We start from the raw sequence: 14,111 nt of genomic DNA on the forward strand, positions 1-14,111 counted from the left end.
GAACAGCCGCGTCTCATTGCCCATCATCCTGCCTACAAAGTAGTAGCGCAGGAACAAAAAAAAAAGCTGCTCTGACGCTGGTACCGTAGTAAAGAGCAAGACGTGCACTCTCGCTATTTGTGGTGCAGACTGAACATGGAGGGATCCTCCAGAGTATAGTCCTGGACAACAACAGTCGCACTCAAGAAAGAAGTCTTTAGATTTCTTTTGCCAAAAAAACGTGGTTTTTTTATTGTGAGCAAACACCAAACTTAGAGATATCACCGCAGTATTTCAAAGTTTCAGGGTAACGTTTCGACCCTCCGGGTCTTTCTCACACCCCACTGAAACAAGAACAAAACATATAAAGTATCACAAAACATGAAAACATAACAAAAAAACGTGAATGAAATATACATTTTTACAAAAATCAATAGTAAAGTCCCTATGTAATGAAAATTGCGAAAAGTCGCCACAATAATGGACACGGCGACAGCAAAGCAGGACCCGTCAAGATCATGGAGAGGAGACATCAGGGTTCTTGTCGGACGTAAATTGTCATGGCAGTCAAGAATCTATGGAGTATACGTGTAACACAGGCTGAAAGAGCGGAAAGTACCACGAAGGCAGTGTCATAGTGGGGCAGAAACTATAGTGGAATCCACCACTATCTTTGTAGACACCCTGTTGCCCTGTGAGATAGCAGTATTCCATACAGGACAAAAAAATCAGAATTAATGCAGAAACAGTATCAAGTAAACATAACATCTAGATGTAGATAAAAAGAATGGGCTACCCAGGTGGTGGACGCTAGTAGAGGCTCTTTTGTCACATCTTTTATTTCCATTTTTTCCTTATAATTTCCCTGATTACTGCTTATATTATTCTTTTCCGCTATAGTCCTATTCTCCCAACATTCTTTACACCACTATAGAATTATTCATTTCTTCTTTTAGCTTCAATATACAATCTCTGCTCACTGCTACCCACTCCCCTCCCCTTCCTTACTCCTACCAGGGTCAATATCCCCCTGCCCCGACACTAGTCTTTTCAGTGGCTGCCCCAACAGGACTCGTCCTGTTTCTCTTTTTAGGCAACACCAGCGTTCACAGCACATCCCCCTATAGTGCTACCACATCGTTGTGGTTCCCGCACCCTGCACCCTAGTCTCGCCGCTACGTTGTGCGCCTGCGCATACGGCTTTCACATATATCACCGCCCATTGCTCTGAGCGCAGCGATCCCCTCACTGCGCATGCGCAACATGGTTCCCCGGCCCCTTGCATTCCAGATCTCGTTCTGATCACAGCGCTGGTGCGCCTGCGCACCCATTGTTCGATACTTCCGTCCGCCCATTACAAAAGGCGCCTCTCTCCCTGGTCCCACACACACCACCACCGCAGACACCCGCAACAGCCATATTATAGGTAAGCTTGCCTGTACTCTTCCTTCCTTCTGCTCTGGACTCGCACCTCTGGCTAGCATATTTACCCCTCTGGCGTTCTTTCCTATAGCCCCTAACGGGACTCCTGCATCTCTCCAGGGATCTGTGCCCTTTTCGGTTTCTACTTGTGAAAGGTCAGTCCTTAGCCTCTACTAGCGTCCACCACCTGGGTAGCCCATTCTTTTTATCTACATCTAGATGTTATGTTTACTTGATACTGTTTCTGCATTAATTCTGATTTTTTGTCCTGTATGGAATACTGCTATCTCACAGGGCAACAGGGTGTCTACAAAGATAGTGGTGGATTCCACTATAGTTTCTGCCCCACTATGACACTGCCTTCGTGGTACTTTCCGCCCTTTCAGCCCGTGTTACACGTATACTCCATAGATTCTTGACTGCCATGACAATTTATGTCCGACAAGAACCCTGATGTCTCCTCTCCATGATCTTGACGGGTCCTGCTTTGCTGTCGCCGTGTCCATTATTGTGGCAACTTTTCGCAATTTTCATTACATAGGGACTTTACTATTGATTTTTGTAAAAATGTATATTTCATTCACGTTTTTTTGTTATGTTTTCATGTTTTGTGATACTTTATATGTTTTGTTCTTGTTTCAGTGGGGTTTGAGAAAGACCCGGAGGGTCGAAACGTTACCCTGAAACTTTGAAATACTGCGGTGATATCTCTAAGTTTGGTGTTTGCTCACAATAAAAAAACCACATTTTTTTGGCAAAAGAAATCTAAAGACTTCTTTCTTGAGTGCGACTGTTGTTGTCCAGGACTGACGCTGGTACCGGCCAGCGTCAGACAGAAGAGCCCTGTGCACGCCGCGGTGGCCCTAAACTTGTTACTGAAGGCCCCGTGCGCACGCACTCTCATGCTCGCACACATACGCTGACAAGGGCCGCCGTGGCCCTTGTGAGCGAGTGAAAGCAAGAGAGCGCGCACACACCAGGCCTTTAGTAAAATCTTTTTAAAGGGCCAGCAGCCCACTTTGTATTACAGGGCCGCCAGCCCACCGGGCATCTGCCCGGTCCGCCAGATTAGCAATCTCCATCATGCCTTCTCCCCATCAGCCCCACCATTGCCTGCTCCTCCCCCTGCACACACAACACCATTTACCTCTCTGCACACAACGCATGCACGCACACACACACACACACACACACACTTACACACACAGCACCTCTCACCTGTCTGCACGCTCTGCCACAGTTCAGCCTCAACGTCGGCAGCTTCCTCTCTCTGGCACAACCGGAGGTGAATGATGACGTCATCCAGCAGTGCCGCTGTCTGTGTGAGAGAGATGAAGTGCGGGTAGGAAGCAGGACAGATGCGGTATGTCCACCCATGTCCCTGGGAGCCGGCGCACTGCAGCTTCTCTGTGCCAGCTGTCAGCTTGACAGTCGTCACAGAGAACAGGCGACTCTCAGTCCGAGGGGCGGCAGAATGCTGCCGCCAGGGGAGACACTGGGGACTGCCGCATTAGGTGGTCCGACTGCGCCCCACTGCTGGCTGCACCTGGGGCACATGACTCAGCTGCCTCCCCCAGATACACCTCTGCCTCCACCTCCGAGCCCCGATGCACCTGCACCGGCTGCACATGCGGTATGTCCGCCCCTGTAGAGGGGTTTAGCCATATACACTGTATGCAGGGCTGAGTCGAGGCCATCATCCTGTGACATGTGTGTCACTGTGGGGGTATCATACTTTGCTGGGAGAGGGGTAATGTAGGACCATTAAACCATACATCTCTAGGGTGTTGAGTTGCAATTCACTGTAGTTGTATCATACTGTGTTTGGGGGGGGTATTTTTTTATTAGCATCATACATTAAGAGGACCATGAAAGGGTTTTTTCTAATGCGTGGGAACACTAAGGGGTTTTCAATAGGAGGAAGGGTTGCATAGCTGTGAGATATGCCCCTCTGTGATCCTGCCAAATATTATTTTTTTCTTTTGGGAGGGGGGAGCGGAGGGTTGGAATTGGAACATCCGCTATGGGACCCCATGATTTCTATGTACACCCCTGGATGCAATATGCACATGTAGCTGCGGCACTGGACAGCTGATCAGCCGGCGCACTCCATGTATCCGGGTTCCCTCTGCAGCTTATTCTGCAAGCGCTATAGTTTACCGAATAAGCAGGGACCCGATCAAATTCGCTCAACTGTAATCCTAACACTCCTAAAAATACAGCTAAAGAATTTAAACATTTTTTGTCATTTTAAATTAATTTCTGATGTTGTCTTAAGAACAGAATGAAAAATAATAATATTTTCTTATTTCTATAGGACCAACATATTCTGCAGCACTTTATGTTACAGAAGGGACTTGTACAGACAATAAAGACATTACAGAATTTAACATAACTCAGATACCAAGAGGAGTGAGGGCCCTGTTCACAAGCTCACAATCCACGAGTCAAAAATAAACAAGAGACATAAATCAAAATCTGAAAAAAGTACCGGTCAGCAAATAATAGTCCTTTACTATTCAGACTCCATTTTAGATAAAGGGTTAATTGATCCATAAGGTTTGTAAATGACTTGTTGGATCTGCATCATTGCCACTGCTGACTGTTCCCTTGTGCAGTGTTCATGAATTTTTGATCACGCCACTAGGGGGCATTAACGGATTGCAGAATTCAGCAGTCATTAACTAGCAAGATACAGGTTAGTATATGTGAAAAACAGTGGTATACAACTCATCACCGGTACAAAAAGCAAACTGCCAGGCTGAACCTGCACGACTAAATATTCATTATTTAACCAATTTTTCCTTTTCTTTAAAAAGCAAACTAATTAAATTAATTACAATTAAGGCTGTACACTATTGTCCCAGACATATTGTACTTTATGATAGCGGTAAAATTTCTTTGATATGACGAAAATTTTGAAAATGTCGCAATTTTCCAACTTTTAATTTTTATGCACTTAAATCCGAGAGTCATATTGCACAAAATAGTTAATAAATAACATTTCCCACATGTCTACTTTACATCAGCACAAATTTAGAAAAATATTTTTTTTGTTAGGAAGTTATAAGGGTTAAAATTTGACCAACGATTTCTCATTTTTACAGGAAAATTTGCAAAACCATTCTTTTTAGGGACCGCATCACATTTGAAGTGACTTTGAAGGGCCTATATGACAGAAAATACCCCAAAATGACACCATTCTAAAATCTGCACCCCTCAAGGCGCACAAAACCACATTCAAGACATTTATTCACCACTAGATGGTGGCCCGGATTCTAACGCATCGGGTATTCTAGAATATGTATGTATGTACACTGTGTTCCAAATTATTATGTAAATTGGATTTAAGTGTCATAAAGATTTAATTGTTTTGTTTTTCAAATAAACTCGTGGATGGTATTGTGTCTCAGGGGTCAATGTATGACTGAAATCAATCTTAAACACATGTGATAATTGGTTTTCCAGGTGATTCTAATTAAAGGAAAACTACTTAAAAATGATGTTCCACATTATTAAGCAGGTCACAGTTTTCAAGTAACATGGGAAAGAAAAAGGATCTCTCTGCTGCCAAAAGCATCAAATAGTGCAATGTCTTGGTGAAGGGATGAAAACATTAGAAATTTCCCGAAAACTTAAGCAAGATCATCGTAGTGTTAAGAGATTTGTGGCTGTATCTGAGCACAGATGTGTTGATGCTGATAAAGGCAAAAATGAGGAAGATTTCTGCCAGGCAAGTTCGTCGGATTAAGAGAGCAGCTGCTAAAAAGCCATTACAAAGCAGCAAACAGATATTTGAAGCTGCTGGTGCCTCTGGAGTCCCTCGAACCTCAAGGTGTAGGCTCCTTCAAAGGCTTGCTGTGGTGCATAAACCTACTATTTGGCCACCCTTAGACAGTGTTCACAAGCAGAAATTGTTGCATTGGGCCCACACATACATGAAGACTAATTTCCAAACAGTCTTGTTTACTGATAAGCGTTGAGCAACCCTGGATGGTCCAAATGGATGGAGTAGTGAATGGTTGGTGGATGGCCACCATGTCCCGACAAGGCTTCAATGTCAGCAAGGAGGTGGAGTCATGTTTTGGGTCGGAATCATGGAGAAAAAGCTGATAGGGACCTTTAAGGTTCCTGAAGGTGTGAAAATGACCTCTGCAAAGTATACTGTATAGAGTTTCTGACTGACAACTTTCCTCCATGGTATAAAAACCAGAAATGTGCCTTCAGGAGCAAAATCATCTTCATGCTGACAATGCACCATCTCATGCTGCAAAGAATACCTCTGAGTCATTGGCTGCTATGGGCATAAAAGGAGATAAACTCATGGTGTGGCCACCATCTTCCCCTGACCTCAACCCTATAGAGAACCTTTGGAGTATCATCAAGCAAAAGATCTATGAGGGTGGGAGGCAGTTCACATCAAAACAGCAGCTCTGGGAGGCTATTCTGACTTCATGCAAAGAAATACAAGCAGAAACTCTCCAAAAACTCACAAGTTCAATGGATGCAAGAATTGTGAAGGTGATATCAAAGAAGGGTCCTATGTTAACATGTAACTTGGCCCGTTAGGATGTTTTGGAGTTAAATAGATTTTTTATTCAGTTAATGTGACCTCCTAAAGCTGCAAATTCCACAACTTAACATTTTCAGTCCTTTAAAACATATCAAATGTTTAGAAATTCTACTGTGCCTAATAATTTGGAACAGTGCATTTTAAGTTTTTATTCATTTTGGAGATTATACTGTTATCATTGGGAGGTTTCTTCAATAAAATTCGATGTATACTCTAACAGGTGATGACTAGTGTTGAGCGATACCGTCCGATACTTGAAAGTATCGGTATCGGAAAGTATCGGCCGATACCGGCAAAGTATCGGATCTAATCCGATACCGATACCCGATACCAATACAAGTCAATGGGACTCAAGTATCGGACGGTATCCTGTATGGTTCCCAGGGTCTGAAGGAGAGGAAACTCTCCTTCAGGCCCTGGGAACCATATTAATGTGTAAAATAAAGAATTAAAATAAAAAATATTGCTATACTCACCTCTCCGACGCAGCCTGGACCTCACCGAGGGAACCGGCAGCGTTCTTTGCTTAAAATGCGCGCTTTTCCTTCCTTCCGTGACGTCACGGCTTCTGATTGGTCGCGTGCCGCCCATGTGGCCGCGACGCGACCAATCACAGCAAGCCGTGACGTAATTTTCAGGTCCTTCTAGGCATTCAGTATTTTAAAATTACATTCCGGCTTTGTGATTGGTCGCGTCGCGGTCACATGGGCGACACGACCAATCACAAGCCGTGACGTCACGGGAGGCAGGAAACGCGCGCATTTTTAAAATTACGTCACGGCTTGTGATTGGTTGCGTGCCGCCCATGTGACCGCGACGCGACCAATCACAGCAAGCCGTGACGTAATTTCAGGTCCTGAATGCAGAAATAGGCATCAGGACCTGAAATTACGTCACGGCTTGCTGTGATTGGTCGCGTCGCGGTCACATGGGCGGCACGCAACCAATCACAAGCCGCGACGTAATTTTAAAAATGCGCGCGTTTCCTGCCTCCCGTGACGTCACGGCTTGTGATTGGTCGCGTCGCCCATGTGACCGCGACGCGACCAATCACAAAGCCGGAACGTAATTTTAAAATACTGAATGCCTAGAAGGACCTGAAAATTACGTCACGGCTTGCTGTGATTGGTCGCGTCGCGGCCACATGGGCGGCACGCGACCAATCAGAAGCCGTGACGTCACGGAAGGAAGGAAAAGCGCGCATTTTAAGCAAAGAACGCTGCCGGTTCCCTCGGTGGGGTCCAGGCTGCGTCGGAGAGGTGAGTATAGCAATATTTTTTATTTTAATTCTTTATTTTACACATTAATGTTGTTTCGATACTGATACCCGATACCACAAAAGTATCGGATCTCGGTATCGGAATTCCGATACCCGCAAGTATCGGCCGATACCCGATACTTGCGGTATCGGAATGCTCAACACTAGTGATGACTTTTATTAGACTGACTGTCATTTGCACCAACCATTTAGGAAAATCCAATAAAAATGTCAGTTGCATAATAATTTGGAACATAGTGTATATAGCAGCCACACAGTATATAGCACAGGCCACGTAGTATATAGGAGCCATGTAGTATATAGCAGACAAATACTACGTGGCCTGTGCTATATACTATGTGGCTGCTATATACATACATATTGTAGAATACCCGATGCGTTAATACAGCCCAAACAGTATATAACACAGCCCACACAGTATATAGCAGCCACGCAGTATATAACACAGGCGACGTAGTATATAACACAGGCCACGCAGTATATAACACAGGGCATGTAGTATATAACACAGCCCAAACAGTATATAACACAGCCCACGCAGTATATAACATTGCCCATATAGTATGTAGCACAGCCCACGCAGTATATAGCAGGTCACGCGAGACCGCTAAGTCTTCTGGGTAATTTTGCAATGCATCTCTGGGAACGGAAGATGGCGGCAGGTGCGAGCGCATCGTCAGACGACGGAAGGTGAGAATAGCCGTTTTTTAATTATTTTTAATGTTACATCTTTTTACTATTGATGCCGCATTGGGAGCATCAATAGTAAAAAGTTGGGGACACACAGGGTTAATAGCAGCGGTAACGGAGTGCATTACCAGCGCCATAACGCGGTCCGTTACCGCTGGTATTAACCCCGTGTTTGCGGTGACTGGAGGGGAGTATGCGGGCGCCGGGCAGTGACTGCAGGGGAGTAGGGAGGGACTAATCGGACTGTGCGTGTCGCTGATTGGTCGCGGCAGCCATGACAGGCAGCTGGCAAGACCAATCAGCGACGCGGGATTTCCGTGACGGAAGTTGCAGACAGAAAGACGGAAGTACCCCTTAGACAATTATATATATAGATTCACGTGCTTCACAGTAATTTTTGGAATGTGGAAGAAACAAAAATAAACATTTACTTTTCTTTCACAAAAATTTTCCTTTAGACCTAATTTTTTTACTTTCACAAGGGTATCAGGAGAAAATGGACTATACATTTTGTTGTGCAATTTCACCTGAGCATGCCGATTCCCCATATGCCAGAAAAAAGGAGGATCAGGAGCCAGAAGTACAAATATATATAAGAAAATCTTTATTTTTACAAAACATTAAAATCAGGACATGGATAATGTCCCCATATGTGGGGGAAATCTACTCTTGGGGAGCACGTCAGGGCTCGTAAGGGAATGTAAAATTTGCTGGCATAATTAGCGGTTGCCATTTCGCGTTTGGAGATGTGCCTAATAGAGTTGAGCGACTTTTACTTTTTTCGGATCGAGTCGAGTTTCGCAAAACCCGACTTTGTCAAAAGTTGGGTCGGGTGAAATCGGCCGATTATTGCGAAAAGTCGGGGGCTGACTGAAACACGAAACCCAATGCAAGTCAATGGGGAATCAAAGTCGGCAGTGAGTGGAGGACAGGAAAACACCTACAGTGCCCATTTTAATGCCAAAAACATCAATTCTTATTACTTAGGCTTGTCAATCTTAATTTACTTTATAATAATAGTTAGGCATTGAAAACTGGGGGTCATGTGGCTAAAGTTGTGAGGGGGTAGGGCTGGCTCAACATTTACGTGGGCCCAGGAAACGTGGAATACGTCACGGCGGTGGAGCAGGGAGAGGTAAGTATTTCAACTTGGCAAGTGCTGTGATCCTGAGCAAGCAGGGGGGGCCCATTAGTTGGCACTGGCACAGGGCCCCTCATAGTACGGCGGTGTGTTTGACGGTGGGTGGCGCCTCCCACTGGCAGAGACACTTTTGTGTACTATGAGGGGCCCTGTGCCAGTGACGTTGCCAACGAGTATGCCCCCACCCACCTGATGAAGGAACCTGCACTTTCATCTGCACCTTCCTCTTTGTCCCCGTGTAAGGTGGTATAGTATGCGGGAAGGGGAACCTGACTTTCAGCAGGGTCAGATTCTGGCTGTGTAGAGTGCAAGGGGAATGTAGTGGTCTGGGTCAATGTACCAGCAGACTTAGCTATCAGTGGCTGGGCAATGGGCAGGATGAGGAGGAAACACAGATATAGGCCCAAATAATAAAGTGGGCTAAATGCAGTTCAAAATTGGTAACAGGACTAAACAGGCGGCGTTGCTTTGTTCAGTGGAGGAAAACTTTAATGAGTGGCAGACACAGTTAGTAGGCCCAAATAATAAAGTAGGCTAAATGCAGTTCAAATGTGGTAACAGGACTAAACAGGCGGCATTGCTTTGTTCAGTGGAGGAAAATTGTAATGAGTGGCAGACACAGTTAGTAGGCCCAAATAATAAAGTAGGCTAAATGCAGTTCAAATGTGGTAACAGGACTAAACAGGCGGCATTGCTTTGTTCAGTGGAGGAAAACTGTAATCAGTGGCAGACAGTTAGTAGGCCCAAATAATAAAGTAGGCTAAATGCAGTTCAAATGTGGTAACAGGACTAAACAGGCAGCATTGCTTTGTTCAGTGGAGGAAAATTGTAATGAGTGGCAGACACAGTTAGTAGGCCCAAATAATAAAGTAGGCTAAATGCAGTTCAAATGTGGTAACAGGACTAAACAGGAGGCATTGCTTTGTTCAGTGGAGGAAAACTGTAATGAGTGGCAGACAGTTAGTAGGCCCAAATAATAAAGTAGGCTAAATGCAGTTCAAATGTGGTAACAGGACTAAACAGGCGGCATTGCTTTGTTCAGTGGAGGAAAACTGTAATGAGTGGCAGACACAGTTAGTAGGCCCAAATAATAAAGTAGGCTAAATGCAGTTCAAATGTGGTAACAGGACTAAACAGCCAGCATTACTTTGTTCAGTGGAGGAAAACTGTAATGCGTGGCAGACACAGTTAGTAGGCCAATAATAAAGTGGGCTAAATGTCTGCCCAAAAATTGTTCATAAATAAACAGGTGGCATAGCTAGGTACAGCGGTGGGCTCCTCTGCTGAGTAGCAGACAGTGGTAGTAGGCGCAAAGTATTAACTGGTCTAAATGGAGGCCAGGGCCCCTGTATATTTTAACTATCATCTATCATTTCAACAAATTTGTATTGGCAGTGCCATTGAAGGATTTAACAGCACGGACTACACAGTGGTGGAGCAGGGAGAGGTAAGTATTGCAAGTGGTAGAGCACTGTTTGAGCTGGGGGGAACACTCTCTCGTGGGCGGCGGTACTGGCACAGGGCCCCTCATATTACGACGGTGTGTCTGACATTGGTTGTGCACCACCACCGTCAGAGACACTTCATTGTACTATGAGGGACCCTGTGCCAGTGCCGTCGCCCAAGAGTGGGCCCACCCACCTGTCCAGGCAAACAGCACTCGCACGGGTGCTTGCGCCAGGTGGTGACCACGGCCCTGTGGGGGGAGTCAGCCCATTTAGGGAGGTATAAAAATGGCCTATGGTGGACATTCAGCAGCTGCAAATGGAGGAATTGGAGAAGTCAGTAAGAGGAGGCCAAAAGCAAGACATTTTTCAGGCAAGCTACGTGTCAGCAGGGGAATGTGGGGCAAAATAATTTGAGTACCAGCTGGTAACCACCGCCCATGGGCTCTTCCACCAGACTTACTCATTTTTTGGAAAATCTAACCAAAATAACAACCGTTATATGGTACTGTAAAACAAAGTAGAAGGTCTATATAAACTTGTTGAGAATTTAAATCTCCCTTTTTTTTTGGGAGACTGAACCAAAACTCAGGCCCTGTGCATAAAACAACACAATGTAAGTGGCAGAAAGTGGCTGGCTGATATACGACAAACTAACAGGACTGTAGTATATCCACTTTGTGAGAATTTGAATCTCACTTTTTTTTGGGAGACTGAACCAAAACTCAGGCCCAGTGTATAAAACAACACAATGTAAGTGGAAGAAAGTGGCTGGAAGATATATGAAAAAATACAAGAACTGTAGTACGATTTCAATCTCCCTACAATGATCTCAGGACAAGTATGGCAGCAATAAAAAGGACTGCTGCACACAAAAGTGTGGACAAATAAACAAGATAACTGTGCAGAAAGGAGCAACAGGATTTTTGCTTTTAAAAAAGCAGTTGGTTTGCACAGCAGCGGTGCAAACAGCAATGCAGCTATCAGGGAGCCTTATAAGGCAGCCTAATAAGCTACAGAGCTGATGCAGCACAAAGATATAGCCTCCACTGTCCCTGCAAAAGAAAGGTGGTGTTGGACAGTGGAAATCGCTACAGCACAAGCAGTTTGGGGGTTAATCTTCACTCCCTAACTATATTCCTTCTTCTGATGAAGCTGCAGCATCCTCTCCCTATGCTAAGATCGGCAGAAGTAAGATGGCGGTCGGCGTGCACGCCCCTTTATAGCCCCTGTGACGCCGCAGAAAGCAAGCCAATCACTGTCATGCCCTTCTCTAAGATGGTGGGGACCGAGACCTATGTCATCACACTGCCCACACTCTGCGTCCTCCTTCATTGGCTGAGAAATGGCGTTGAAAGCGTCATATGAAACGCGACTTGTGCGCGCAGATCGCCGACCTCATGGCCGATCCCACACTAGGATCGGGTCGGGTTTCATGAAACCCGACTTTGCCGTAAGTAGTAGATTTTTTAATTTGTCCGATCCGTTTCACTCAACCCTAGTGCCTAAACAGTGGAAACACCTAACAAATGACACCATTTTGGAAACTAGACCCTTTAGGGAACTTATAAGCATACTACCCAAGCCCAGTTTTCTCAAATGAGGAGCAGGCAACACTCCATGACACATAGAACCATACAGATCATGCAGCAATTAAGTTGCAAATAGATCAAGAGTGTAATACTTGGGGAACTTATCTAGATGTGTATTGAGCACCATGAACCCACAGGTGCTTCACAGAAGTTTATAACGTTGAACCGTGAAAAAATAAAATCACATTTTTCCCAGATAAATCTTTTTTAGTTCCAAATTTTGCATTTTCATAAGGGTATCTAGAGAAATTGCTCCATACAATTTGTTGTGCAATTTCTCCTGCGCAGATACCCAATATGTGGAGGAAACCAACTGTTTGGGCACATGGCAGGGCTTGGAAGGAAAGGAGCACCATTTGACAATTTGAATGCAATATTTGATGGAATAATTAGTGGACGCCATGTGGCATTTGAAGAGCCCATGATGTGACTAAACAGTGGAAACCTCCACCAAGTGACACCATTTTGGAAACTAGACCCCTTTGGGACCTTACCTAGATGTGTATTGAACACCTTGAACCCCCAGGTGCTTCACAGAAGTTTATAACGTCAAAAAAAAATAAATCACTTTTTTCCCTCAAAAATCTTTTTTAGCTACAAATTTTGTATTTTCACAAGTGCAAAAGGAGAAAATGGACCCCAAAGTTTGTTGTGCAATTTCTCACCCCATATGATACCCCATATGTGGCCGAAAACTACTTTTGAGGCACAGTGCCCTTTCAGAAGGCAAGTAGCGCCATATTACAGTGCAGATTTTGCTGCACTTGTTTGAGGGTGCCATGTTACATTGGCGGAGCCCCTGAGGTGCCAGAACAGCCGAACCCCACACAAGTGACCCAATTTTACCAATTAAAACTCTCAATTAATGAATTAATTTAGGGGTGCAGTAATTATATTGACACCACAGGTGTGTCACAGACTTTTATACCATTGAGAAGTGAAGAAAAAATAATTTACAGTTTTACCATCAAGATCTTGTGGTAACCCCAAGTTTTACATTTTCACACTGGGAAATGGGTAACAATGGCACCAGAATTTGTCCCACAATTTCTGCTAAATGGGGCGTGGCTTAGGCGTAGGTGATGTAGATCGCAAAACGTGCGAGCTCCTGAGGTAACCCTCTAACACAATATATAACGAGATCTTTTTTGAAAATTTTTACTTCCATTCATATTTACTTTTATTCATAAATTTATTATGCACATTTTGAGACATATTTCCCCTTAATCGTATAATCCTAGGATTATTTATCCTGTTTTGAAGATGAGACTTAAAATGGCATGATCAAACGGCTTGTCCCTGTGAGTGACTAATTTTCAGAGGTAAAATAAACTATAGGACTACAATTTTTCTTTGTAAACATTGTGTTTTTTATTTTTTATATACATTTGTGTGGATTTATGACATTTTTATAACAATTCTTGCTTTTAGTGCTTTTTTTTCTGGTTTACCTGTTTTACCTGGTGTCTGTGAGTTTGCTATGGTTACCTCAGTAACCTCTATTGCTCTGCTGAAGACATTGTGTTAATTTCTATTAATAACACCACTGGAGGTGTTCTTTGGGGTTGCCCCTGGCCATCTGGGTTTTTTTTACCCTTCATTGATTGAATTTGTACAAGGCACATCATCTTTGAGGGTCCTGTCATGGCCTGTCATAAGTGCTGGTGGTCCAGAATTTTTCCTTTCAGTGACGTTACTGCTAATCGGGCGGTGTGACAGACTACCAAGAAACACCTCCCTCGATCTTCCTTAGGTGTGCCCCTACCCAACCGGGGGTTTTTTGCCCCCTTTTGACTACGCTTGGACCTGGCACACCGGGAGTGAAGATTCTGTCAGGGACCGCTCCAGGTGTCATCTTCTTCCATCTCAGTGACGTCACCGTTAATCGGGCAGTGTCACAAACTACAACGGATCACCTTCCTTGGGTGTGCCCCTACCCTACCGGCGGTTTTTCACTCCCTTTTAACTGTATTTGCACCTGGCACTCTGG

General features: G+C 44.5%; 1 long non-coding RNA gene across 1 annotated transcript in view; it reads left to right on the forward strand.

Annotated features, from left to right (window-relative positions):
• The first annotated feature begins 1,328 nt into the window (after window positions 1–1,328).
• The window catches only part of LOC143808283 (uncharacterized), a 62,755-nt gene continuing 49,972 nt past the window's right edge, over window positions 1,329–14,111 (forward strand). The window contains exons 1-2 of the long non-coding RNA XR_013221918.1: window positions 1,329–1,405; window positions 1,493–1,556. This is a non-coding gene — a long non-coding RNA (uncharacterized LOC143808283). The remainder of the gene's footprint in view (window positions 1,406–1,492; window positions 1,557–14,111) is intronic.

This window comes from Ranitomeya variabilis, chromosome 2 (assembly GCF_051348905.1).
Source record: "Ranitomeya variabilis isolate aRanVar5 chromosome 2, aRanVar5.hap1, whole genome shotgun sequence".
In the NCBI taxonomy this organism is placed as follows: domain Eukaryota; kingdom Metazoa; phylum Chordata; class Amphibia; order Anura; family Dendrobatidae; genus Ranitomeya; species Ranitomeya variabilis.